The 26,444-nt window shown below is 36.6% G+C and overlaps 1 protein-coding gene across 4 annotated transcripts in view; it reads left to right on the top strand.

Annotated features, from left to right (window-relative positions):
• Positions 1-26,444, top strand: part of BMPR1B (bone morphogenetic protein receptor type 1B) — a 411,794-nt gene that overhangs the window by 241,915 nt on the left and 143,435 nt on the right. For 3 of the 4 annotated variants that reach the window (XM_072940342.1, XM_072940325.1, XM_072940335.1), the window contains exon 3: positions 26,285-26,379. The gene's annotated coding sequence lies outside the window, so the exon portion shown is untranslated. Of the gene's footprint in view, positions 1-26,284; positions 26,380-26,444 lie in introns of those variants that run through there. The other variant, XM_072940321.1, reaches the window with a different exon arrangement.

The raw sequence follows: 26,444 nt of genomic DNA, 5'->3' as shown, positions 1-26,444 counted from the left end.
GAACTGATTTTTTTTTCTTCTGAATTTATTTAGTAGCACACTGGAGGAGTGTTCTTCCTGATGAATATGTTTCAAAGAAATGTAGTTTGATTTAGACAAGAGTAAATTGTGTAAGTTTGTTCTTATGTTTACACATACGCACAGGAGTATTGATACGATAAACACTTCTTTAGGCACTCGGCAGCTCTGAACAGTATTGAGACTAACAACCCTATGATCCAACAATGGAACGTTTGTGGAATTGAGAAAGACAAAGAAACGTTGGAAAGCAGGGTCATTGGTGCATAGGGAAAGCATTAAACCAGCAAAGCACTTAGAATGGACATGCGACTACACAGTTGTAGAAAAAAAAATTTTGAGTCTCTCAACACAAAGTCTTGGTTTTGGACTCCCTTAGTTTAAATATTGACTTCTGAAATGGGATGAAAGTTGATATGTGCCCTGTTGCAATGTCTTTCTCACCACATGTTAAGTGGCAATAACATAACCTTGTTGGGTAGAAGCTAGTACTGAGTTGTTCCTGATTTACAGCTCTGGTAATTTTTCTTGTTCTGGGAATACACTGCATGAGAACACATGTTGAAGCTAAAATTGGCTTTAAACCTACCTAAGTAAAAGAATTCTTCTCATATAACCAACTTATAAATATTTAGATTTTAAAATGGTGTTTCAATATATAGATTTTATTCCCTTTCTCAGAGAAATTATCAAAAGAATAAAAAATATAAGTATAGAGACAAAGGTAGCATTAGGAGTAATTACAAAGAATGATAGTTCAGTTTTAGAAGAAAATAGAATGCTTAAGTAGCCCTGAAAAAAACAGTGTAAAAATTTTGCCATAAGAAGGACAAGCGTATGTTTGCTTATTCGAAGGGTAAGGAATATACTGTAATGAAAAAAATGCAAACTTTTTAATTAGTCACAATGTTTTTTACTGTGAGTAATCCATTATGCAGTGGACATTCTTTAAGCCATGAACTCTTTATAATGAGCTCTATGGTGAAAATCTCCCAGTAATTGGGTAATTCCAGAGCCTTCACATGGCTATGTATATATGGCATAAATGTTAAGAGAGTTTATGACTTAATTGTCATGCCTGAGAAATTTTTGCATTTTATTAACTTTAACTTAAAGTACAATTGGGTTGAAAACCTAAAGTTTGATGACTAAATTCAGATTATATGCAATGATTGAAAAATATTTTATATGGTAGGTTTATACCGAAAAATTTTCATGAACACAATCTTCTGTATCCTAAGAGATAATGTGGGAAAGTTTAAGGGTAGAGTCTGGAAGTTCCACAAAGGGAAGGACGGCCCTTGGAGAAATGTTTAATCTTGGGAGGTGACAGGAAATGGCAGGAAGACCAAGCATGTGAGGTATTTTTATACACAACTGATGGGTAGGGAAGAGATAGGAATCCATGACAAAATATGTCAAAAGTTGGGTTATGTTCAAACTCTGTATGTTTACGAAAAATAAAACCATGGAATTAAGGAATAGTTTCCTCTTTTGACCAAGCCCAAGCAAGCCCTTGTAGACCTTTTGTGCAGTCTTCAGCTCCCTGAAGTAGACATACAAGCACCTTTAACATCTTTCTTGGGCTTAGTGATTAATGTATTTGACTTGAGAAGCACACCTAGAAGTGGAGCCATGCAGGAAATAGGGGGAGTTACAAATGCCGCATTCTCGTTACAGATTATGTACATCAACACGTTTGTTGTAAAGTGACTTTCTATGATTGCATTCCATTTTCTTACTAACTTCTCTTATAGAATAGATAACTTTATAAGTGTTTTTGTCCATGTGAAGAAGACTAATATTCCTTTAAAACTACTTAATGAAATAGTAGGAACATGAAAAATTCTGACTATGGTACTGTAAGAGCTCAAAATCAGTCAGATCCAGAAATTTATCAGAGAACGTGAGATAGCACCCATGACCATGTTCTTTATCCCGCTTGGAAGGTTATCTCCATAAGGGTAATGATAATAACATTTTAGGATTTTGATTAATTTTCCTATTAGCTGTATAATTATAAACAATACTTGTAACTTTATATTCAGAGAGATTTTGTTTTTCCTTTTTGTCATCTTTGGACTATCTTGGCATCTCTCCAGTTGCCATTACTTAAAATATTTGTATGGTTTATTTTTTATTCAGAAAGAAAGAGGTAGCTAGAGACCAAAGTGATTACCTTGCTTGTAGCGGCAGCCCCGCCTGCCCTGTCTCCCTCCCTCCTCAGGATAAGACCTCACTGCGTGTCCACTGGAAGAATGTTACAATGCTAAGTGTTGGCATGTGGTGAGTAATTAAAAAAAATAAATAAAGGCAGGTTTAAGAAAGATATTTTTTATGGGCTACACTTTAAATGAGAAAATTTGAAAATGCTATACTGAGTTCTGGACAGAACACGTTTATTTAAAAATTAGGTATCTTACTTTATCGGGCTGAAAAATGTCAGAAAATTTACACTGCTGTTTTAGACACTGAAATGTTAGGAGGAGTATTTGAGAAGCGGCAACCTCAAAGTAACTTTATAATCCTTAAATTAGTCTTAGCTTTGATCCTTATGCCGAAACTTAAAGGCAGCTCACAGACTTGGGCAGGTGGCAGGCATACGGCCCATGGGCCTCTGGTGTTCGAGTCAGCGCTAAAATCCATCCCGGGCTAAGTCAGTGAGAATTTAAGATCTTTCTTGATGAGTGAGTTTGACACCATTGGCACCATTATGTTCGTGTACTGTTGTTCTCAAGTGATTAGGTCTTTGAGGTGTTACTTCGGATCCACCCCCACCCAGTACTCCAGTTTCTGCCATCAGATTCCCCTGGTGTTCTACGTGCTTTTCCCAGCTCCACCGTGTTATTTGATTTTGTGGATTTTCTAGCAGTTTTTCTGGCCAATTTTAGTTGATCTGTACATCCCAGGGCTCCTTGGTCGACTGCATTCCACCCATCCTGTGACTGCATTCTGATACTGAGACACTTACTTGTTTAGAAGCCTGCAGTTGCCAGGCTACTAGAGTAGACTGTTCATTCTGTTCAGAACCTGAAGGCTTTCATTTTATTTTATATTTATTTATTTTAATATTGGATAGTATTCTCAGAAAACTTGTAGCCCATCACAGAGCCCCCCTCCCCCTACTTTAGCCTGACAAAATCCTGATTATTTTTAAAATGTCCTATTTGCATTTTAGGATTAGGAGCCTATGTTCACGTTGCAAGAACAGAATCAACAGAGCAGAAATCTTCCTCTTCTGCTTTAGCTTTCTCCTTGCTAACGTGCTGTATTTCACTTTTGAATCTGGTTTATAATTTGTCTTCTTCACTACAGTGTAAGCTCTGTCTGGGCAGGAAATTGTCTGCTTTGTTCCCCTTTGTATCTTCAGTTCTTGTAACAGTGCCTGGCACACAGTATATGCTCAATATTTGTAGACTGAAATTCTAACTTTGTCAAATAATTATGTCTTTAAGTTGAGAAGTCGGCTAAGGAATTAATGTTCACTGTGTTCTGATTGCCTGGTGGTTTCTTATATGTAAAAAGTGATACTTTCATGAGGTTTTAAATGTTTGCTATACTTTTCAGTGTTTCAAAACTTACTACACTTAAGAACTATAATTGCAGATTAACTTTTTAGTTACTTACAAGCCTAGGATTATGTTTTTGTTATATATCTTATTTTATATTTTACAACCCTTTAAATTCTGCTTTTTTGTTGTATAAACCCATTAAAATCAGCAATAACTTATTAATTGATCCTGAGACAGTCTTTTTTTTTTTTTTACATTTTCATCTCTTTGTTGAACTTCACCTTTTGTTATTTATTATACTGTTTCCTTATCTGTTACATTGTTTATCTGGGTTCTCTCATAGCTCTCTTAGCACCTTCTTGTTTGTTTAATGGAGGTACTGGGGATTGAACTCAGGACCTTCTGCATGCTAAGCACGCATTCTACCACTGAGCTATATCCCTGCCTGCCTCCCCTCAAGACCCACAGTCTTAAAACATTTTACAGTTGCTGAATTTGGGATATATCTTAATGTCATCATATGACAATAACACCGTTTTTTCCCTTACTGCTACATAAAATGCTGATGTGCTGCATCATATAAATGTTTTATATTTGATGAAATACTTTAGTTATGCTTTGACATTTTGGATAGTGTTTGAGAATCCTTTAATTTCTAGAGTGATTTCCATTTGAATCACAAAACTAGTGTGAAAAGCCTTCACAAAAACACCTTATAGTCCTATTTCCTACACTTCATATACCTCAGTTACTCTAACAAAATATTTTGGAGGGGGTTTCCTCTTACTAAATACTGAACTGGAGGGACTGCTTGATCGCCCAGCAGCGATTTCAAGGTACTACTTCTGACATCGCATGTAGTGGAAACCTGTCCGTTTGCAGTTTGACAAATGAACTCAGCCCTTCATGTGACCTTATCTGTAAGGTGCACTTTCCATCTCCTAAGTAAACCAGAGGTGCCCTTCAGAGGCCAATTTTTGATAGCATATTAGAATCACATGTAAAAGAAGTGTTTGTGAGAGTCCAGAATATGTCTCCCAGGTGGGGAAGCAAGGGCTTGTGAGAGTTGTCAGAGAAACTGTGTGCAGTTTTCAGGTTTTGAAGAGACTGTTTGCTGCCTCTGATTCACTGACTGTCTTGGTAGAAAGTCATCCAACCTCTCTAAGCCGCAATTTCAATTCTTGTGAAATGAGAGAACTGGACTGTGGAATATGATAAAAATAACTGTTTTCGCTCTAGGAATGGATTGTGTTAGAAAGGTTCAATTTGATTTAAGTTTAAAAAAAGAAAATGGGAGCATCCATTGGTTGGAATTGAGTGACCCCATCAGTGTTTGAACTCAGTATGTTTATTGATTGAATTAGTCACTATAAAAAACTTTTACTAAGGTAGTTTATTATTCTACTTGTCACTTTAAGGAAGAGCAGTGTGGTCCTCAGCTCTATCCCCTGTGTCAGTTAACTGCAGCATTTAGTTTCACGTGGCAACTAAAACATGATGGATAAGCATGCACTACCCTAATGTAATTCAGAGATGCCTCAGCCACAGGTGGCAGCTCCTTACCTATTTCCTTTCCTGATCTTATTGAGCCTGACACCACAAAGATCAGATTTAATTACCATTTTCCTTTTACTGCTTGTCTATTGATAGACTTACTGCTTTCAATATTTAATGTTACAGAATATTTGGATTATGTAATCCAGCAAAATTCAGGTTTTTAATGCATCTGATAACTGTGTAAATTTCAATAATGAGATGAACATAAATGTTATTAGCAGATTTCAATTCCAGGTAAAACTTTTTTGATTTATAATTTTATAATTATTCAGTTTCACCATTTATAAGATGGAGATAATGTGCATCTTGAAGTATTTAAATATTAGAAGCACTATAGTGAAAACACTTTCATAGAACCCAGTTAATAGTAGTTGCTAAGTAAATATCAGTGTCATAACTATAATTGATAATCACTCTTTGATTATTCATAACTCATTTATTGAATTCAAAGTTCATATTTGAATTTATGACTTGCTTTTGATGAACTTCTAAAACTTGGATTACTAACCAAAAAAAGTATTTTAGGCATTGACATTTTAAAGACTCCAGTCATACATGTAAATTGCTTCTCAGAATGTTTGTATTAATTTATACTTCCATCATCAGTGTGTAAGTGTGTTTTTTCTCCATACCCTTCCCAATATTGAATATTATCAAAACTTTACACTGATTTACTTAGGTGGGGTCTCTCAGAGTTAATTTTCATTTGTTTTGTCAACAATGAAGTTAAATTTTTTCATGGTTATGGTTCTTTGCTGTGAGTTATCACTGCATGATTTTTCCTTTTATTTAGTATTTTTCTTACTAACTTAATTATATTAAGGCTATTAAAACTCTGTCATATTTCTAAAAAAGATATTCATAGCCTGGTATTTATCCTTCATTTTACTTTGAAAAAAATTTAACATTTAGTTTCTATAGAAGAATCATTTAAAATATCTTTTTCCACATTGAATCTTTTTTCAACAGCCTTTGCTGTCTCTCTCTAGTCTTTCCTAGATTAGTTTGCAGGACTCCCCAATTTCTGGCCTTCTCATGCATCCCTCATCTCTCCTTTGGATTCCAGTTGTGCCCTGATTCATGTGGATCCCATATAGCATCAAAAAATAGGCAGACCACACCACTAACTCTGAGGAGCCAGCACACTGCACAGGGAGGAAGCTTTCAGTTTGTTAAGAAAGTGTTGGGGCTGCTTCATGCTCCATAGTCTGTGTCGGCTTTGGGGGTTGGCCGGTGAGTGGGAGGTATGTGTCCTTGGCCAGCTCTGCAAAGAGGACGCAGAATATTGCTTGGTTGTGAAAAAATGAAGAACAACTTACTCTGCCCAAAAACATCCTCAAGTGTTCAGAGATTCAGATTCTTGTTTGGAGACTTCGGGAATTTGGTGCCTGCATCTGAGCATATTTTAATTTGCCTTTCTTTAATACCTTGAGGTGGTAGTACCTTTTTGATTTTGCTTAATGATTTTGCCTAAAGATTTATGGACAATGTCTTTAAAAAATATTTCTTTTTCTTAGTAAAGTTTGATCAGAATATCTATTCCTATTTTTAGAAATTTTTATGACTTTTCCCGTATATAGCCTAAATGAGATGTAATATTTTCTGCTCTTCATTTCTGTTATCTCTAGCCGCATAATGAATTATTCCAATCCAAAGTGGCTTAAACCCACAACAGCTATTCTCTCAGTTTTTGTGAGTCAGGAATGTGTAGAGGGTTTGGCTGTTTGCTTCTGGCTTTCATGTGTTTTGCAGTCGGACAGTGGCTGAAGTTGGGACAGCAGGCAGCTGAAGCAGCTGGGGCCTTGTCCAGCATCTCTTTTCACACACTCAGGGCTTGTCCATGTGGTCTGTCTACATGGGGTAACTGGGGCTTCACAGCATGGCAGCTACAAGGCAGTCATCCTGCTAACATGGTAGCTGAGTGCTTCAAGAGTGAGTACTCTAGTGACAAGGGGAGAACAGTAATGCCTTTAGTGGTACACTCTCTATATCACATAGGTTCAACTTACATCACTTACATTGAAGTAAAAAATTCAAGGTGAATCAGAGTTATAGGAAGAACATAGTGGGATGGCAGATGTTACTGTAATTATCTTTGGAAAATATAATCTGCCACTGTCCATCCTCTGACCACAACCATTTACAGCCCTCCCACATGTAAGATACGCTTATTCTCAACCTCAGAGTCCCTGTTTCATCCCATTACTGCATTACCTTGAAGTCTAGGATCTCAACTTCTACATCAAGTCCAGGTGCAGCTGAGGCTCCGTGACTAAATCTTCCTGAATATTGAAAATACTTGAACTAGGGATTTCCTGAAAAGCTCTAAACTCGAGAGATAAGTTATCTGCCCTTCATTTAGTGGTGTGACAAGCACAGGGAAGTTCTATAGTCCCACCTGTTCAAAAAGGGAGAAATGAGAAGCTGCTATATTCCACAGCAAATCTCAAACCCAAGTGGTCCTGCTGCCATTTGCTTAAGTAGGGACTCAGTCTGTCCCCTGGGAACTGTCCTCTTTGACCCTTGATTCTTCCCACTGTATCCTTGTTTCCATCCTCTGAATCACCCTTCTCCCCCCTTCCCAAAAAAAGGCCTGTATTTATTGCTGACAAAATTCCTCCTTCCTGTTCATGGAAGTTTGGGGGGTCCAAAAGCCACTTTTTGCTTAGTATTGTGTTTGTTTCCTCTTAGCTCAAGCTGGTATAAATCTTTAAAAAGTCGTTAGGGTTTCTTACATACCAGTTTAGCAAAATTACTCTAGTAGCAAAAGTCACACCCAGAAAATTTTGAGGTAATCGCTCCTTTACCAAGGGTTCCCTATGAAGCTGTGGTGAGATAACACCCTTAAGGTTCTTTTTTTTTTTAATTGAAGGATAAAGACTTAGTTATATTAGTTATATTAGATGTACAGCATAATGATGTGACATTTTTATAGATGATTCTCAATATAAATTTATTAAATATTGGTTATATTCCATTTACTATACATTACATCCTTATATCTTACTTGTTTTATACCTAGTAGCTTGCACCTCTTAATCCCCTTCCCCCATCTTGTCCTGCCTCCACCCTTAAGATTCTTAGTAGCCCTACTGTTCAGCAGAGAAAGTTGGCTCCTTATGCCCTTAAGATCCTTAGAAGGCCTTTTATCTGTTTTAAAGGATCTATGAGGCAACCACCTTGATATTCCTGAGATGCTAATACAGGCAGTTTATAGTCACATCTTATCTTTACTTGTAGACCAGGTTTTTCTGACTACACCTGGCATTTTATCTTTTCCCCCTGAGGCTTGTTTTTGAGACTGTTGTTTTGAGACAGTTTTGCACTCTGAAGCCAAAGGGAATGAAAATTCATTTTATTTTTCAAACCTAGCAAGTTCTGTCTTTTATAGTTCCTCCAAATTTTGCTGGAAACCAACAGTTCCTTTTTTAACTCATCTATCTCTTCATAAGTAGCAAAGGGAAGGCAGATGTCCTTTTAGTATTCTTCTGGGAAAGCGCCTCAGCTTAGATCCTTGGAGTTCATTCGGTACACTTTCTATTTTCCATGTCACTGTGGGCGTTCGTATTGCTAAATGTTCTTCAACTGCGTAGCAAGAATCTCCTTTTATCCACCTTCCAAAAACATAACCTGTACATCTCTGATGCCCTCACAGTCAAACTCATTGAGGCCCATCAGGCTCCCAATAACAGTCTTGTTCAGGCTTCCATCTGCTTTCTGGTCCAAAGGCCAATACCATATGTTTTGAGTTTATTTTATTATACCACTTCACTTTTGATATGAGTATGTTTTAGTTATATATTGCTTTTTAACAAATAACTGTAAAAGTTAGTGGCTTGAAACAACGAAAACAATGTTATTCCCTCTCATAGTTTCTGTGGGTCAGGATTTTGGGCAGAACTCAGTTGGGTGGTTTGACTCTCAGTTGGGTGGTCTCTAATGTAGGTGCAGTCAGTGGTGTCTGGAGGCAGAACAGCAGGAGACTGAAGCAGCTGGGAGCTGTCCAGGCATATCTCTAGTCATGGAGTCTCAAGGCTTCTCTGATTTCTCCACATTGGTAGTTTTGTTTTTTAGCATCGTGTCCTCTGCACAGTCAGGCTGCTAAACTGGCAGCCAAAGGCTTCAAGAACATGCATTCTTTTTTTTTTTTCTTTTTTAAATAGTTTAGTGATTTTATTTATTTTTTAGTGGAATACAGTCAATTACAATGTGTCAATTTCTGATGTACAGCATAATGTCCCAGTCATGCATATATATACATATATTCATTTTCATGTTCTTTTTCATTAAAGGTTATTACAAGATATTGAATATAGTCCCCTGTGCTATACAGAAGAAACTTTTTTTAAAAAATCCATTTCTATATATAGTAGCTAACATTTGCAAATCTCAGACTCCCAAATTTATCCCTTCCCATTCCCTTTCCCCAGTAACCATGAGATAGTTTACTGTGTCTGTAAATATATTTCCATTCTGTAGATCAGTTCTTAGTGTCTTTTTTTTTTTTAAGATTCCACATATGTGTGATTTGTGGTTTTTTCTTTCTCTTTCTGGCTTACTTCACTTAGAATGGTATTCTCCAGGTCCATCCATGTTGCTGCAAATGGCATTATTTTATTTTTTTATGGCTGAGTAGTATTCCATTTTATAAATATACCACAGCTCTTTATCCAATCATCTGTTGATGGACATTTAGGTTGCTTCCATGTCTTGGCTATTGTATATAGTGATGCTGTGAACATTAGGGTTCATGTATCTTTCTGAGTTAGAGTTCCCTCCAGATATACACCTAGGAGTGGGTTTGTTGGATCACCTGATAAGTCTATTTTTGGTTTTTTGAGGAATCTCCATACTGTTTTCTGTAATAGCTGCACCAAAGTTCATTCCCACCAACAGTGTAGGAGGGTTCCCTTTTCTTCAAACCCTCTCCAGCATTTGTCATTGTGGACTTCTGAATGATGGCCATTCTGATTGGTGTGAGGTGATACCTCACTATAGTTCTGATTAGCATTTCTCTGATAATTAGCAATATTGAGCTTTTTCCATGTGCCTATTGGCCATTTGTATGTCTTCACTGGAGAATGACTTGTTGAGGTCTTCTGCCCATTTTTGGATTGGTTTGTTTTTTTCCTTAAGTTTATTCTGGAGATTAAGCCCTTGTAAGTTGCATCATTTGCAAATATTTTTCCCATTCCATAGGTTGTTATTTTTATTTGTTTATAGTTTCTTTTGCTGTGCAAAAGCTTCCCATTTGTTAATTTTTCCTTTTATTTGTGTTTCCTGGGTAGACTGCAGTGGAAAACATTGCTAAGATTTATGTCAAAGAATGTTTTGCCTATATTTTCTTCTAGGAGGTTTATCATGTCTTATATTAAAGACTTTAAGCCATTATTGTTGTGTACAGTATGAAGAGTGTTCTAACTTCACTGATTTACATGCTATTATCCCATTTTCCCAGCACCACTTGCTGAAGAGACTGTCTTTTCTCCATTGTATAGTCTTGCCTCCTTTGTCGGAGATTAATTGATTGTAGGTCTGTGAGTTTATTTCTGGGCTCTCTGTTCTGTTCCATTGATCTATCTAAGAAGTTAGGTTCTGATGAGTCAATTGGGAACTGAATCATATTTTATCACCTAGCCTTGAAGCACATTGTGTCACTTTGACAGTAGTCACAAGCTCATCTAGATTCAAGGAGAAAGAATTTAGACCCCACCTCTCAACGGGATGTAAGAAGAGCATTTGAGATAGGAGATACTGTTGTAGTCATCTTTGGAAAATAATATAAAATCTACCACACTTCTTTGTATCCAGTCTTCACAGGTTGACTCCAAGCTTAATGGAATATAGAGGTAGATGTTGATGGAAATTTAGGTAGAACCTTTTATGTTAAAAAAAAATTATAAACAAACCAAAAAACCCCCTTGAACTTAACATCCTTGCTTTCATCCTCAAATTTTGCTATTTAAACATTCAGTGAATTTCTAGTTATAACATTTAACGGGGATCTAAATTTGATGTTTTTCTCTTGGCTAAGCCAAAATTAGGATTGTGGGTGGTACATGTTTTAAGTTACATCGAATTCTCAGACATGCAGCATTTATGAATAGTAATAATTTTAACTGGCCAGCTATTGAAACTTTGTGTTTTTATAAGAAAAGAAGAAAAATGTTTCCTAAAAATTAAGAGAAATTACATCTCTTCCTAAAATGCCTCTGCATAAGAACTGACAGATTGTCCTAGTAATTCTTAAAATTAATCTTTTGAAATACCAAAAACCGTATGGTTGAACTTCTGAAGATGAACAGTGAAAACTTCATTAAAGACGATGAACGTGCAGCCACTTGGCATCTCCTTTCTTCTTGGCCACATCAGCTTGGTTTGTCTTCTGTTGCTACATAAACGAGCCACGCATGCTTTGGAAATTCTTTGACTGTTTCAGATGTTTAGTCTGCATAGCCTGGACCCTGTTCACTGTGCCTTATTACTTCGATTTCCCTCTGCTTTCAACAGCAGTGCTATCAGGCCAGCTTCTCTAGGAGTAGCAGCAGCCTGTGAAAGCCAAGGGCTAGAAACCCACTGCCTGTGAGAAACAGTGCTGCGTCTTTGCAGGGCTGTCGAGGGCCAGGTTCCACTTAGCCTTCTTAAATGGACCAAAGGTGATATCAAATGAATTGAAAATACTGGAATAAATCATCACAGTTTATTGCAGTTGTTATACCTAGGGAAGCACCGCTTTTTAGCAGTCAGCCTGGCCTATTGACAGTGAAAATTCAGTCATCAGAAAATTGAAGGCAACATTATTCAGTGAACTATTAACTGTAGTTTGAATCATCTTTTAAAATTAAAGTTAGATCATTAGGTGAATAGTAAACTTATGAAAGCAACAAATGACAAAATAATATGACAGCATTGAAAACTGGATCATAAAGTAACATAAAAGTAACATGAGGTGAGTAAATAATTGGAATGTCAGATTTGGGTAAATATTTTCAGCTCATTTCAGTTTAATTCACTGAGCATCTTAGTTGTATTGCAAAAGGGACTAACAATTGAGTTTATTGAGTGTTATTACTTAACCATGAACATTTGGACTTGTCATTCATTTTAAGTAGGATTTTAAATATCCTATTTATTAGTTTCCTACCCAAATTCTAAAAGTTACTTACTTCTAAGGAGGTTAGTAACTCATTGATTATCATAGTAGTAATTGTGTTAAGTTTATGTGTTTGATGTTGTGAAGGGTCACATAACAGAATTTGTTAGTAATTTTAAAACAGTCTTTTCAGGCCCTTGCATTTTTTGCTTACCTCTCCTCCCACCCATTCTCCACACAGCTTTACAGAGTTTATGCCACACTGCTTTTTTTTTCCATTGAAAAATATTTATTTATTTTAATTGAAGTACAATTAGTTAAAAAAAAAAAGACAGTTGCTTCTTAAAACTGCTCAGTGGCTTCTCATTGCTAGGAGGATAGAAGTTAGAGTACCTTTTCATGAAAGACACAGGACCTCTGTGATCAGCTCCCTCCTCCCTCCCTTACCTTACCTCCTGCCTCTGCCTGCTCTGCTCCATCCACAGAGACCTGCTTGTCACTCCTGGCAGACTGTACTATCTCTCAGAGCTCTGCCTTTGCCTCTTTCTGGAATGCATCCCTCTCTGCCTTTTCTTCTAGACTAATTCCTTCTCACCCTGTTAAGATGCAATTCTGTGACCAGCCTTCCTCCTCAGTGAACTAGGTATTTATATTTTTTCACTTAAGCGTAACTCTTGCATTGCTTTTATTACTATGCATTCTAGCTCTTGCCTGTGTGCTACTTGGAGGCAGGAGTTGTCTTTTTAGTTTTGTGTGTTATAGATGCCTGGCATATATTAGGTATTCAGATTATTTACTAAGAAATGAGTGATTGAATGAATTTATGGCCCACTTTATTTTTCATTTGAGTCTGCAGTCTTTAGTCATCAAATCTTTCTTTTGGTCCTCCCTCCTTGTTTGGGACAAGCTCTTGTCTCACATTTTCAGGTATTTCTCACTTTTGAAAATTTACCAAGGAGGAGAGAGTGGTAGTCAGGGCTCGGCAATGGTAATGTCCATTTGCAGAAGTGCGTACCAGCACTGTGCTGCCTTAATGTGTCTTACCTTCAGCAGTGGGAGGCTGGTAAGTCTTCATTATCCATTCATTAGTCGGGTGTTTGAATGACACCACAAAGAAAGGTGCTGTAAATATGCAAAAATGCGTAAAACATAGCTCCTGATTTCAGTTAAGGTCTTGTCTACTAGAAAAGAGAAGACAGGTACCTCATACAAGTTGGGAATGCTGTGGGCTTTCATAAAGGTACAGAAAGAATGCAGAGACTCATTTTGACATGGATTAGCTCAGCTGGCTTTATCAGATGGAGCTTTAAGAAGAAAGGTTTGAGTAGAATTTGTCATTCCTTTTCACTCACATGCTATGAATTCCATGACAAATGGACTGTGCAGAAAGTGTCTACTGCCTTGAAATTCCTTTAAAGGAAGGTTGGTGGTAGTACAGTATTTATATGTGCAATTTTGATAAAATACTGTTTTGACTCGGCAAATAAAGGAATATCTTAAGCTTATCTTCTATGGAGTGTTCGAATTTTTAAACGACATTCCTTCAGGTAGTTAGCGTATTGTAATATGCTAATAGAAGCTGGAGGAGATGCTATCTTAGCAAACTTCTAGGGCTATCGCACATGATAGTTAAGTCAGTTTTTAGCGGATTGGTTTGCTTGCCTGAAGTGTGACCAGGACTTGATTGCTTTTGCTTTTCCATACTTTAATTTAGATACCTTAGCTTATGCATAATTATTAGCTGTTAAAAATATGAACTTAAGTTGGCACTAAGAGTTGAATAATGAGACATTTTACTACCATTAGGAGACTTTATTCTCTATTAAGTGCAGTCCAAGAGAAGGTATTCTAGTGTTTATTTGAGCAATAGAAATGCCATCTGTACCTGATAAATTTATCTAAATATTTTAAGCCATGACAAAATTCTCAGGTTACAGCAGTCCTACTAAATAAACCCAGATTGTTTCCCAGTGTAGTGCTAGTGGATGAACTCCTATCAGAATTACCCACCATGAAAAGATGTACCATTTACAGCAAGTGGGATCAAGTTCTTGTGTGTCCCACACTAGAGGAATCCCATGTTAATGTTACAGATTATCAAAAAGAATAATATAAGCAAAATTCGAATACTATCAAGTGTTTTGTGTATTTTTTTCCTTCTCAAGAGACACAAAGTTATTCACAAATTATAAGCAAATATATTTTATTCTAGAATTTACAGGGAGAATTCATAAAAGCAGTGAATCAGGAATGGATATAATTACATGGGTCATTTCCAAAATAACTTCGTTTTCACCTAAATTACTTGAATTTTTAGAGGGAAGTGTTTTAATAATTGCTTTCATTTTTGTTGTTCTTAAGGAGAATTTGTTTTAGAAACTAACTTGTTCCTAAAATGTATTTCTCCTTTTTACCAAATATCCAGATAGAAATTAAACAGTTTAGGTGTATGAGAGAAATTTCAGGTGAAATTTTAATCTTCCAGTGGCTGTTTGTGTAATTAGACTCAAATTTAAATCCTTATCTTGGCCTCTGGTGCTTCTCAACCCTGGCTGCGTATCAGAATCACATGGAGGGCTTCCGAGAGTGCTGATCAATGGCTCCTGCTCCAGTGATTCTGATGTAATTGGTCTGGGATATGGCCTAGCATCTGGATTTTTAAAGCAGTCCAGGTGATTCTTACGTGCGGCACAGTTGAAGAGCCACTGGCCTGAAACACCTGCATCATTCAGTCACTGTCTAATTATATGACTTCTCTGTGTGCCCCCTCTCCCTTTTGCATTGTCACTTGAATACCAAAGATTGTTCTTACCCAAGGATCTTTCCGTAGCAATTTCTTCTGCCTGGAATGTTCTTCCTGCAGATCTCTCTATGGCTGTCTCCTTCTAATCATTTAAGGATCTGCTTTAGGACAAGCTTTTCTTAATCCTCCTAGCTAAACCTTTCTTTTTCTGTTTTTGGTGTCTATTTTTAAAATTATTTTTCATTGAAGTGTAGTCAATTTACAATGTTAGTTTCAGCTGTACAGCAAAGCAATTCAGTTATATATATATATTTTCAGATTCTCTTCCATTAAATCTAAAGCTTTCTTTCTCCCAACATTATCACATTATTCTGTTCTACTTTTATTATCGTACTTTTTGGGAGCTGTGAGATATTATCATAGTCATCTGTCAGTTTGCCCAACCCCCACTAGAATGTAAAGTCCATGAGGACGTGTCTGATTCACCATCATATTCCCAGCCTTTAAAACCAAGTCTAACATATAACAGTTGCTCAATAAATATTTTTTGAGTAAATGAATAAAAATGTCGATAGAAAAGTGATTTGAGTAATATAAATAATTAATATCATTTTTTTCTCAAGAAAAACAAAACAAAACAAACATGAGATCACATTTTTAAAAATTAGAATAAAGCCAAAGATGAAATGAGTGAAAAAGTCAACCAGCAAAGAAGTGAACCTAGAGCTGTGACAGCCCCTAGCACCAAAACCTTTAGGGCGGTGATCCTGAGGCTGGGCTAGTTCCCGCCGCCTAAGGCTCTCACCCCGTGGCTATGCTTTGGATCTTCCAATCATCCCAAATCTTTCAAATCTTCCTACTCTTTCTGGTTAACTTCTGTTTTAAGCCTTCCCTGAGCTCAGTCTCCAGGAAGAGTTAGGCCTCCTGTGCTCTGCTGGCTTGCACTGAGGCCATTGCTGCACTGTACTGTGAGCTCCCTCACCAGCCGCTCGCCTCCTTGAGAGCAGGGATTGTGCCTGGATTGCTAAATCCACAACTGATACTCAGTAAGTGTTTTGTTGAATGAAAGCGTAAACAAATGTGAAAATAGTCCACAAGAAACATTAGAACTGCTAATTAAAATTACAAAATGGATTTGTCAGGAATATAAGTAAGTTGAAGTAGTTTTTAATAGAACAAAGTAATAAATAAGGATATTCTAGCCCAACGAGGTGAGTGTGATGTTATGCCCACTTAGGAAATTAAGAAAACATTGTTGGTGCCAATAAGTCTGAGCACTGGCTTCCAACTGATATGTGGTTTGTCATCTATACAAGGTTTTCATCACTCACTTGGGACTTTTTATACATTATTTACCCTTTTTGATAAACTTCTTTGCAATAGCTACCATTCTGATGGATGCATTTTCCAGTAACACCTGATAAGCTTTTTAAAATGTAGCTGTTAATTGGAATTGATTGCCAGTAAACCCAATGATAACTTTCATCAGTGTACTTTGAACTTCATTGTTCAGCCCAGAAGAAAATGGAGCAGTCTTTGAGCACATAAATATTTAAAAGTCTCTGCATAGAGCCCTGTTAGTTCCATTGTGTGACTGTTACAGTTTTAGCACTTAAATCTTACTTTGGAGTGCTCTTTCAGCTTGTATCCTGCTTCCAAATCTCTATCACTATGCATCATTTTACCTGAAAGCTAGATGAAAAAAGAGAACCACGCATTTGAAATGAACATTTTCAGTAATATTTTGGAATTGTTTATTGCTGCATTTTCTATCACAAAGATGATAAACCAGAGGGGAAAAGAGTGAGTACTTAGGACAGAAATACCAGTCGGTTCTCACCAAATCATCCTGAAGAACAGTATTATCACGACTTTACTGCTGGCAGCCCGGGAGCTGGGACATACTTCTCTCATCTGCTTTTAGAAGGAAACACTCCATTTGTCACATCTGAATGAGACAAGCAAGCACAGCAAGGAGTTCTAATACCAGCATCTCAGCATCTGAAGACGTTTTCCTCCTTTTAATTTTTGAATCTGCATTCCCATAGTTAGATCTAGTTCTGCCCCCTTAAATGTTATTCCACAGAAATCAGGGCTCAGAGAATTCTGGTTGTTCTCCACACAGCATTGCCAGTGAACATATGGTTTGGTGTGTTACGAGAGCGTAATGTGGTATTTGTGTTGTGGGCAAAGGGGGAATGAAACCAAGAGGACAGGGCCAGGTCGAGATGGTGGGGTGGCCTATATTCTGTGCTGAAAATCCAAACCCGCTGTTGTCAGCAGGAGGAGGTGTTGACATTTTTCAAGTGTTGTAGTCGTGTGGAAGACTGATGGAGGAGGAGACAGAGTGGTGACAGGAGGCTTGATTGTGGTCTTTTTGGTACTTAAGATTATATAAAAGCTAAACCTGAATTTTGGTAGGAACAGAGGGAAGGAAAGAGGGGACAGAGAGATTTCAAAGATAGACTGTTAAGTGTTTAGTAACTAACTGGAAGGAGAGAGCAGAAGGGGAACACGAGTTTTTCCTTGGATGACTACGTAGTGGCACTGCCATCACCCAGGTAGTGGTTGTATGCGCCCGATTGTGTGTTTTGCCATTGTCAACAAAAATATGTATGCCTCAAATTGGAATACTTGTTTGTCCCCTAGGAAATATAATTTTTTTCCATAGGAAGATAATTTCTGCTGAGATATGGCCCCTCAGGTATTATTAAAAAATATAGTAATAAAGGCCAAGAATATAATGTGAAAAGACCTGAATTCAGTATTTCTTTCAAACTTTGATACATTGGACTGTTACCTTACCTACTTTGAACTTCGGTTTCCTCATCTGTAAAGTAGGGCCGTATAAATCTGAGCCGTTAGATTTGTACATACCATTGAGAGTTGGGCGGTAAGAGAGATTATACTCCATGAACGTGGGTTCCTTGACCCTGGGGGTGCTCTGAGGTTCCTGTACTTCTGAAGTATTCTTTAATATTCTTTACTAGTGTGATTTAAGTGTCAAGAATGAGTGGCAGTTTGTATATGCTTTTCCGAACACAAATGTTTATACAAAACAGTTATTTTGACTTAATGGTTTAGTACAAATTCTCCTCATAATAAAACAAAAATATAAGCAGGTTGATTACTAAATTGGTGTCCTATATGTTAGCAGTATTTCATCTCTTTATTGGATCATGAAAGGAAAGTATAGAGATATTCTTAATCCTTACCTTTTCTTCTTTTGCCACCCGCCCATCCTCAGCCCAGTTCCAGCTCTGATCTTGGTCAATGCAGGCTGAATACCAGAAGGAAGCAAATTAGAGGAGGTGGGAAAAAACCACACACACACCTCAAAGGGTACTCCTGTGCAGTTTTCACCTACTCCAAAGTAGTCTAATGAAATTAAAGCTTACAAAAACTAGAAAGAGTGCTAAAGTTCATCTCTAAGTATGATTTATCTTGCTCTTAGGAATGTGTTGTACATGACAATATTCAGATCCACCAAAATACAGAAGTAAAAGTAAGATTTAAAAAATTTAGTCACTCTTTCTGTATTGCTCTTTAGCTATCTTTGATGCCGCATTTCAAGAAAATTTCAGGCCCCATCAAGCAGGACAGTCAGTGGAAACAACGACATTTTATACACGAACCAAACAGGAGTAATGAATATCTCATTCATTGCTTGTTCAAATTGGTTTCCTTTATTGTTTCCTTCCTATTTCCTCTCCCTTTTTTTTGAAATATGTTTTACTTAGAAAACCATGGCATTAAAGTGAATAATTATATTCCTCAGCTTTACAGATTTAAATCTTTCTTCATAGAGCAGAAAGCAGACTCATCGTAGAGCAGTAGCATAAACCAGTGTCGTTTTTATTTTCTTTTATGAATGGTTCAGACTTGATGTACATTCCTGTTTTTACCGCCTGTTAAATTTAATTGTTCAGTGATACTTTTATGGGCTACTGTCTTACGATTAATGAGTAGTGAAAGAAAGAGTTCAGCTTAAATGTGGCAGCAGGTATTTCCTTCCTCCGCTGAGTTGGGTTTTGCCAAACCCTTCCTGGCTGGGATTTCTCCCTTTTCATCCTAAGGAGTGCATGGTGTTAGCTTGTTTCAGTGAGTCCGCCAGTCTTCCCAGCTCTCCTTTCAGCTGCATAAATCCCTCTGGTGGGGGTGACTTCAGGATTACGTTCAGGCCCCTCCTGCCTTGGGGAGGACACTTAGTATTTTCTCAAGATTCCAGTTCTGCTGTCCAACAAAACATACTGTAATTTTTTTTCTAGAAATAAATGTTCCATTTAATTAATGTCACATTGCTAATTATGGTATCTGTATGAATGGAAAGATCCTCGAATGAGTTCTTAAAAAAGCAACAAATATTGAGAGTTCAGCTACATGTTTATGATGAAAGAAAATCATCGTTTCGAGTGTGGGGTAATCATCTGTCACCTGGATATTAGAACTATTCAGAGATGAAAGAAATTAAAAATTCTCATCATGGAGAGTCTTATAGTTACATGTACCCTCTGATGTCCATTTTGCAGTGATAGTAGAAAAACTTGAATTAGTGAGGATTAATTCCTTAACTTTAAGAAGTAGACAGATGATGATTTTAAGAACTGTATGCTTTTTTAAAAGTAGAAAATGTTTGAATTTCTATTGCAAATAAATACTACGTTTCAAATACTTTATGCGACTGCCCTTAGTATATAAATATGTGTGCCTTTATGAGGAAAACAAGTAGGAACACTGATATATAGTTGGGCACTCAGCTATTATTTAGCATGAAGAGACATTAGTATGGTTTTAATATAAGTCCAATTAGCAACAACTATAGTATAAAGATGATATTCTTGATGCTTTTCACTTGTTATTATTACTTTATTTTGTTAAATGTAATTGAATTTTATTTTTGGTTATGTTTATATGTGTTACGTACAGTATGAATTTCAGAACAATTTCTGTTTACAAGCGATAACATGTTTTAGTTGGGTTTGGCATTAGTTGGTATAATGTCAAATAAGTTAAAAAGGACATAGATTCTTTGCTATTGTTTTCTTGTTTAGTATTTTTCTTTTTAATTTACGTACAACATTGTTTTAGTTGAAAGTAAAAAATGACATTAATTGTGCAGTCAGTACTTCTCAAACTAGTAATGGGCGAGCTTACAAGAAAGCGGCAGCACTGAAGGTTAGTAGACTCACGTGTGCTCTTCCTCTGGGTCGCTGGAACCCAGAGTATTTATTACCTGCGAACAAAGCACCTTAGAGTTAAAGGTAGGTCATTCTGTATGATGTGACTAGTAGTAGGCCTATGAAGGAAAACAAGGAGAAAACAGTCCTAGTTTGCTTCAAACAAGGCAAAATGTAGACACATTTTTCTTTCTCCTCCATCGTTTACACCGAAAGTCACGTAGTCCGTCAGGTCTTTCTGAATAATGATGACATGCTTGGGTTACTAATATTTTCCCAGTACCCATTTGCCCCTGAGGAGTATCTCAAAGTGTTGTTTATATTTGTAGTGTTTATATCTGATTAAGCTTGTCAACATCATTTGTAAATCATTCATTAATCGATTTTTTTGCTTCTTTTCACCTCTGACTTCAAGGAAGCATTAAATTAAACCATGACTATAACTGGATTACAATTCCTGTTTCCTAACATTGATCTGGTAGAACGCTTTATTATTACCAAACTGAAAGTCCTATTATGGGTATTTATCATAATGCTGAACAGAGGATTAGCCCATTTTCTGTCATTACATTTTTTTAAAGTTTATTTTCTTTACTAAAAATTCTATTGAAACTGCATAGGAATTCAAAATAACTTAGTTTAAAAACTGAAACAATGTATGAACGAGTATTTCTCATTCCTAACCTTTCATTTGTTGATTAGTTTATTCATTTATTCAGTAAACAGTGAGTGTCTGTGTTTATGCCAGTTCAGCATGAAAATATGTATTAAGCTTTGCTTGGTCCTACGCTTTTCTGAAATTGTATTTACTGAAAGTAGAGAGTAAATGGACAAAAGGCCAAATAAGCACATGAAAAAAGGCACAACATTTAAGTCATTATGAAAATGGAAGTTAAAACAGTGAGATTCTACTTTACAAGTATTGCTGTAATAAAAAAAAGACAGATGATAATAGGTGTTTGTAAGGGTGTGGAGAAATTGCAACCTTCATACATTGCTGGTGGGGATTAAAATGGTGCAGCCTTTTGGAAAACAGTTTGACAGTTCTTTATGATGTTAAACATCACATCACCATATTACTTAAAATTTCATTCCTGCTATTTACCCAAGAGGGATGAAAACATACGTTCACCCAAAAACTTGTACGTGAAAGTTGATGGCAACATTATTCATAATAGCTCGAAAGTGGAAACAACCTCAATGTCTGTCAGCGAATGAATGGACAAATAAAATGTGTAACGTGTACAATGAAACATTCCAGGATAAAACGAAATGAAGTACTGATACCCAGTGCAGAAGCACTAAGACTAAACTCATTTCATTGATGAGGAAACTACGGTTATGTAACTTATGAAATAACATGAGAAAGATAAAAACTCAAGTCATTTTGACTTCAGAACACTCACTTAACTTCTAGACTGTGATGTGCTGTTGTTTCTTGTTTTAGATCATTACCCCATCTGTCTTTCCCTTTTCTTCATGGCCCAGCTTTTTGAAAGAGAGCTCTTATTCCATGTCTCACTTTGCTCCCCCCTCCAATGGAAATAGCTTAGCCATTGGTGCTCTTGTTCCTTTCTTTTTAAACACCTGCTTTGTTGAAATATAATGCGTACACCATAAAATGTATCCTTGTAAAATGTTCAGTTCAGTGGTATTTAATATCACAGTGTTTTCTGGATGTTGTGCATAGGGGGCTTGTTTCAGTCATTTTCACGTAGAGTCTTTCCATGGCATTTGACATTGCTGACCACTCCCTCCTGAGTACTCCCTCCTCATTCACCCCTATTCTCGGTTTCTCAATCTTCTACTTACATTCATAGATGTTTTATAGGCTTTGTGGACTTGTCTTCCTTGACCCACCTTTTAAATGTTGGTTTTGGGTTACTTCCCATTAAACGTGTCATCACTGAGAGACCTCATGAGTCCGGGAGCCACCTGTGTTGGTGTATGGAATACCGTTGTTTTAATTTGCATTTCCTTGATGACGTATGAATTGGAGCATCTTTCATATGCTTATGTGACATCTGTCTGTTTCCTTTGGTGAGGTGTCTATAAAAGTTCTTGACCCATTTTTCAATTGGGTAGTTTTTTATTGTTGAGTTATAAGAGTTCTTTGTATATTTTGGATAACAGTCCTTCATTAGATGTCTTTTGCAAATATTTTCTCCCTTGTCTTCTCATTCCCTTGATACTGTCTTTCTCAGAGCAGAAGTTATTAATTTTAATGAATTTCAACTTAAAAATTATTTCTTTCATCAATCATGCCTCTGTTGTATCTAAAAAGTCATCACCATATCCAAGGTCATACAGATTTTCTCTATTTTATCTTTTAGGAGTTTTTATAGTTCTGTATTTTACATGTAGATCTGTGATCTATTTTGAGTTATTTTTTTGAAGGGTGTGTAGTCTTTGTCCAGATTCATTTTTTTTTTTTGCTTGTGGATGTCCAGTTGTTCCAGCACCACTTGTTGAAAAGACTATCTTTGTTTCATTGTATCTTTGCTCCTTTGTCAGAGTTGACTCTGTCTGTTTCTGAGCTCTCTGTTCTGTTCCATTGATTTACTTGTCTGTGCTTTCTCTAATACTGCATTGTCTTGATTACTATAGCTGTGTAGTAAATCTTGCTGTTAGGTAGTGTCAGTCTTCCAACTTTGTTCTTCAGTGTTGTGTTGGCTATTCTGAGTCTTTTGCCTCTCCATATAAACTTTAGTATAAGTTTGTTAATATCCAAAAAAAAAAATAAGTTGTTGGGATTGCACTGAATCTGTAGATGAACTTGGGAAGAACTGACACTATGGCAGTATTGAGTCTTCACACCTTTGACTCTCCATGCATTCACTACCCTTCAGTCAAATGAAAGGCAGAACTTTTAGTTATTTTTTTTATAGGGCATGTCAGCTATTTTATTTTTGTCTACTGATTTCCACTGATCAATTTCTTCATCTTATCTTCTTGTTACCATTTATAACTCAATATTAAAATCTAGTAGTTCTTTGAGAGAAACGGAGGGTAAGGCTTTAATTTTTTTTCTGATGTTGTGAGGGCACTGCTTAGTCTATTTTCTTGCCTGGCCTGAGCAGCCTCTACCTTTTATTCAAGTAACTGATAATAAAGGCAATATGTGGAATTGTAGACCAGTCAGACAGATTGGGGCTGAATTCCAGATATACTGTTTATTAGTTATATGACTTCAGACAAGCCACTTAATAACTCCAAGCCTCATTTTCTTTCTCTTGAAAAAGGCAAAAGCATACCATTCTATGAGTGTTGTATTTAGTGTTACAGATAATATTTCTAAAGCCCCTGTTAGACAGTAATCACTCCATGAATAATAATATTCCCTTTGGGCCACATGCTTCAGGAAGATAGGGGAAGAGTCTTAACCAAAGTCTGTAGTTTTCATTAAGGCCCTCTCTTTGTGTTGTATATGGGTTTTGCCAAATGCATAATGACATGTATCTACCATTACAGTATTAAAAAATATAGATATGTAGTTTCACTGGCCTAAAATTCCTGAGCTATACCTACTCATCCTTCCTTCCCATCCAAACCCCTGGCAACCACTGACCTTTTTAATGTTTCGATACTTTTGCCTTGTCCAGAATGTCATGTAGTTGGAATCACACAGTACATAGCCTTTTCAGACTGGCTTCTTTCACTTAGCAATTGAATGGACAGTTTTAATGGAGTCAGTGTCCAGTTTCTCAACTTCTGCATAAACTCTTTATTAATGTTGATCTGACTCAGGGCAGTGCTTTATGCACAGCAGTCTTTCTCTTACTATGCAGAAGAAAGGAACACCCTCATCCATCCCAAATCATACTACAGCGCATTATCCTGGGGCCATAGAAAACTTAGTGAAAAATTTTAAATTAATGCCTTAAATTTTTGTTGTAGAGAAGTATGATAGGGTGAAAAATGAGACTTAATTGTTAAAGACATTACATAAAAATTCCATGAGGAAGTGAGATAAAAATATAGGTCAAAAAATAGCAATGTAAAATTTTCAGCTGTTTAAAGAAGGGTCTATTCATGTATTTTTAAAAATGATTAATGGTTTTATTACTGTGGATTTAGGTTCTATTGAGTATTCTTAAAATAGTTGATAGAAGTTCTGTTCTAAAACGTCAATAATTCTAATAGGGCAGAAATTAAATTCTTTTCAAGTACGTATTTTACCACAAGTGAAAAATTGTACTTGTTAACTTGGTAATGTGTGAGTGGTTATATATTTTTCCAAAATTCTTTTAAGTGTCTGAATGAAAACAGTTGAAGACTACTAGCCTACTGTATAAAACCCAAGTTTATTAACCTGGTATATAAAACCCTTCATCACCTTCTCCTTCTAGTCTTTTTTTTTTTTAATTTAACCATTTCCTGCTTCATATTTTGTGCTTCAGCAGGAAAGAATTTGAAAGCTCTGTATTCTGCTCTTTCCTACCTCTCTGTCCTTATCGTACTAGGCTTTCTCTTCTTTGCCTCTCTGCCGCCTACTCTTTCTCTAAGGTGCAGAATTCTTGATTGAGGGGTTGCCTGCATACCACCACTTCGTACTGGCTCAGATGCTCCTGTTCCATGGGCCCTTGCTCCCCTCCTGGTCTGCATCACCGTGCTGACACACTGTTTTGTCATTAGCTTTTTTTTCCTGTGAAATTGGACTGAAAGTTCTCAGAGTGGAGCTATGTTTCATCTTCGGCTCCTCAGCACCTACCTATATACTTCTCCTGGTATTAAGTTAATTTACTGGGCACATACTGATTGTTGAATGAAACAAGTAAAAGTAGATTTCAACTGTTAGAATGTTATTTCTTGTGCATAACTTTTTTTAGGAGGGTCCATTAAACTGTTAAAGGCTGTTGTTGTTTTGTGCTAGTTATTTTTCTGGCTGTAATATTTGCTCTTCCTGATAAGGTTTTCAGTAAGACTTCACATGAAGATCAGATTTTGAACCTAAAAAATGAGTTTAAGAACCATTCTTACAATAGAAGTAGCACAGCATTGTGAGCAATAAGGCAAGTCCTTCTAGTCTTGGCTCTGCCACAGACTTGCCATATGATTGTGGGTAAATTATCTGGTCTGGAGGTCAGTTTTCTCATCTATTAAATGAGTAAGTGACCAGATTATTTCTTAAGTTTCCTTTAGTCCCGATTTAATCAGGAGAGGAAATTTCAATAAAGTGAACATATCATTACTCTTGGCAAGAAGAATAAAGAATGTGGGCTTGATTTATTTCCTGATCATTCATACTGTAGACGTTATATGTGGTACATGCAGATAATGCTGCCTTGTTCATACCTCCTACAGATTATGTAGTCATGGCTTAGATTTTATCCTTAATTTTAAGAAAAGTAAAATAATTCAAATTGTCATAATGGAAAATCTAGAAGTGTTTAATATAATACATTGTTCATATAATTCCCAGATTATATTTTAGCTTCTTTCACCAAATACATAATTTGATCTTATTGATACTAGACTTTCCAATGCACTTCTGTCATTCTGGGAATGAGTTGATTTATGTTGAAACATTTCTTTGTGGCCAGTTACTCAGTCACTGCAGCTTTATTCAATGAAACGCAATATTATAAACAGTTACAAAACTGCTTTCCTACATCTTTTGGTCATTCTTGATATGTAGCAATTCAGTTTTATAAAGCTAGATTTAATGACATTTAGGTATGGCTTTTATTAAGGGTTTGAAATTATGTTGTTTGGCCAAAACAAAGGCAGTATTTCCTTTCTTGTCTTCCACTAAACCCACCCCCCTTTTCTCTACCTGCTTGAGGAAAACTGTATTTCTTTAGACATACCTCATAATTGCCCTTCTGTGCCTGATTTGGGCCTCAGGAAAGGCCCATAGCATCTGTAAAGCTGGCAGCAAAATGGTATTTCCAGGCAGGCACAGGATTGCTGGGTAGTGAGCCAATCCACAGTTTTGTCTGAGCAGCTGAGAACTTTGACGGAGTATTACCACGGTGTTCAGTAACACAGACCTGTGCCACGAGCAAGTAAAGCACTGAGCAAGTGTCAGGGTCAATATTTATAGACCACTACGTAGCCGCCTTGCAGAGAGAGAAAACGAGAGAGAAACACGCACACACAGGGCAAGGACAGAAAGGCTGCAGTGGAGGGGACGTTAATTTCCAATTTTCTTCTTTAAAAGAAATTTTTTTTTAATTGTCAGGTTCAAACTTCTGCTGAATCACAACCATTTGCCCCTGAGCTATGACAGGAGAGGAAACAAAAAGTTAAAGGAGCCAGCCTGCCATACACAAGAAGGTAAGTAATTAGCCAGTTCGGTCTCGCTCTTTCTTGTAAACCCCATCTCCCTGTTGGCTGCTCTA

The sequence above is a fragment of the Vicugna pacos genome, chromosome 2, assembly GCF_048564905.1.
Source record: "Vicugna pacos chromosome 2, VicPac4, whole genome shotgun sequence".
In the NCBI taxonomy this organism is placed as follows: domain Eukaryota; kingdom Metazoa; phylum Chordata; class Mammalia; order Artiodactyla; family Camelidae; genus Vicugna; species Vicugna pacos.
Note: the sequence above shows the minus strand (reverse complement) of the source record. Positions and strands in the feature narration are given on the sequence as shown.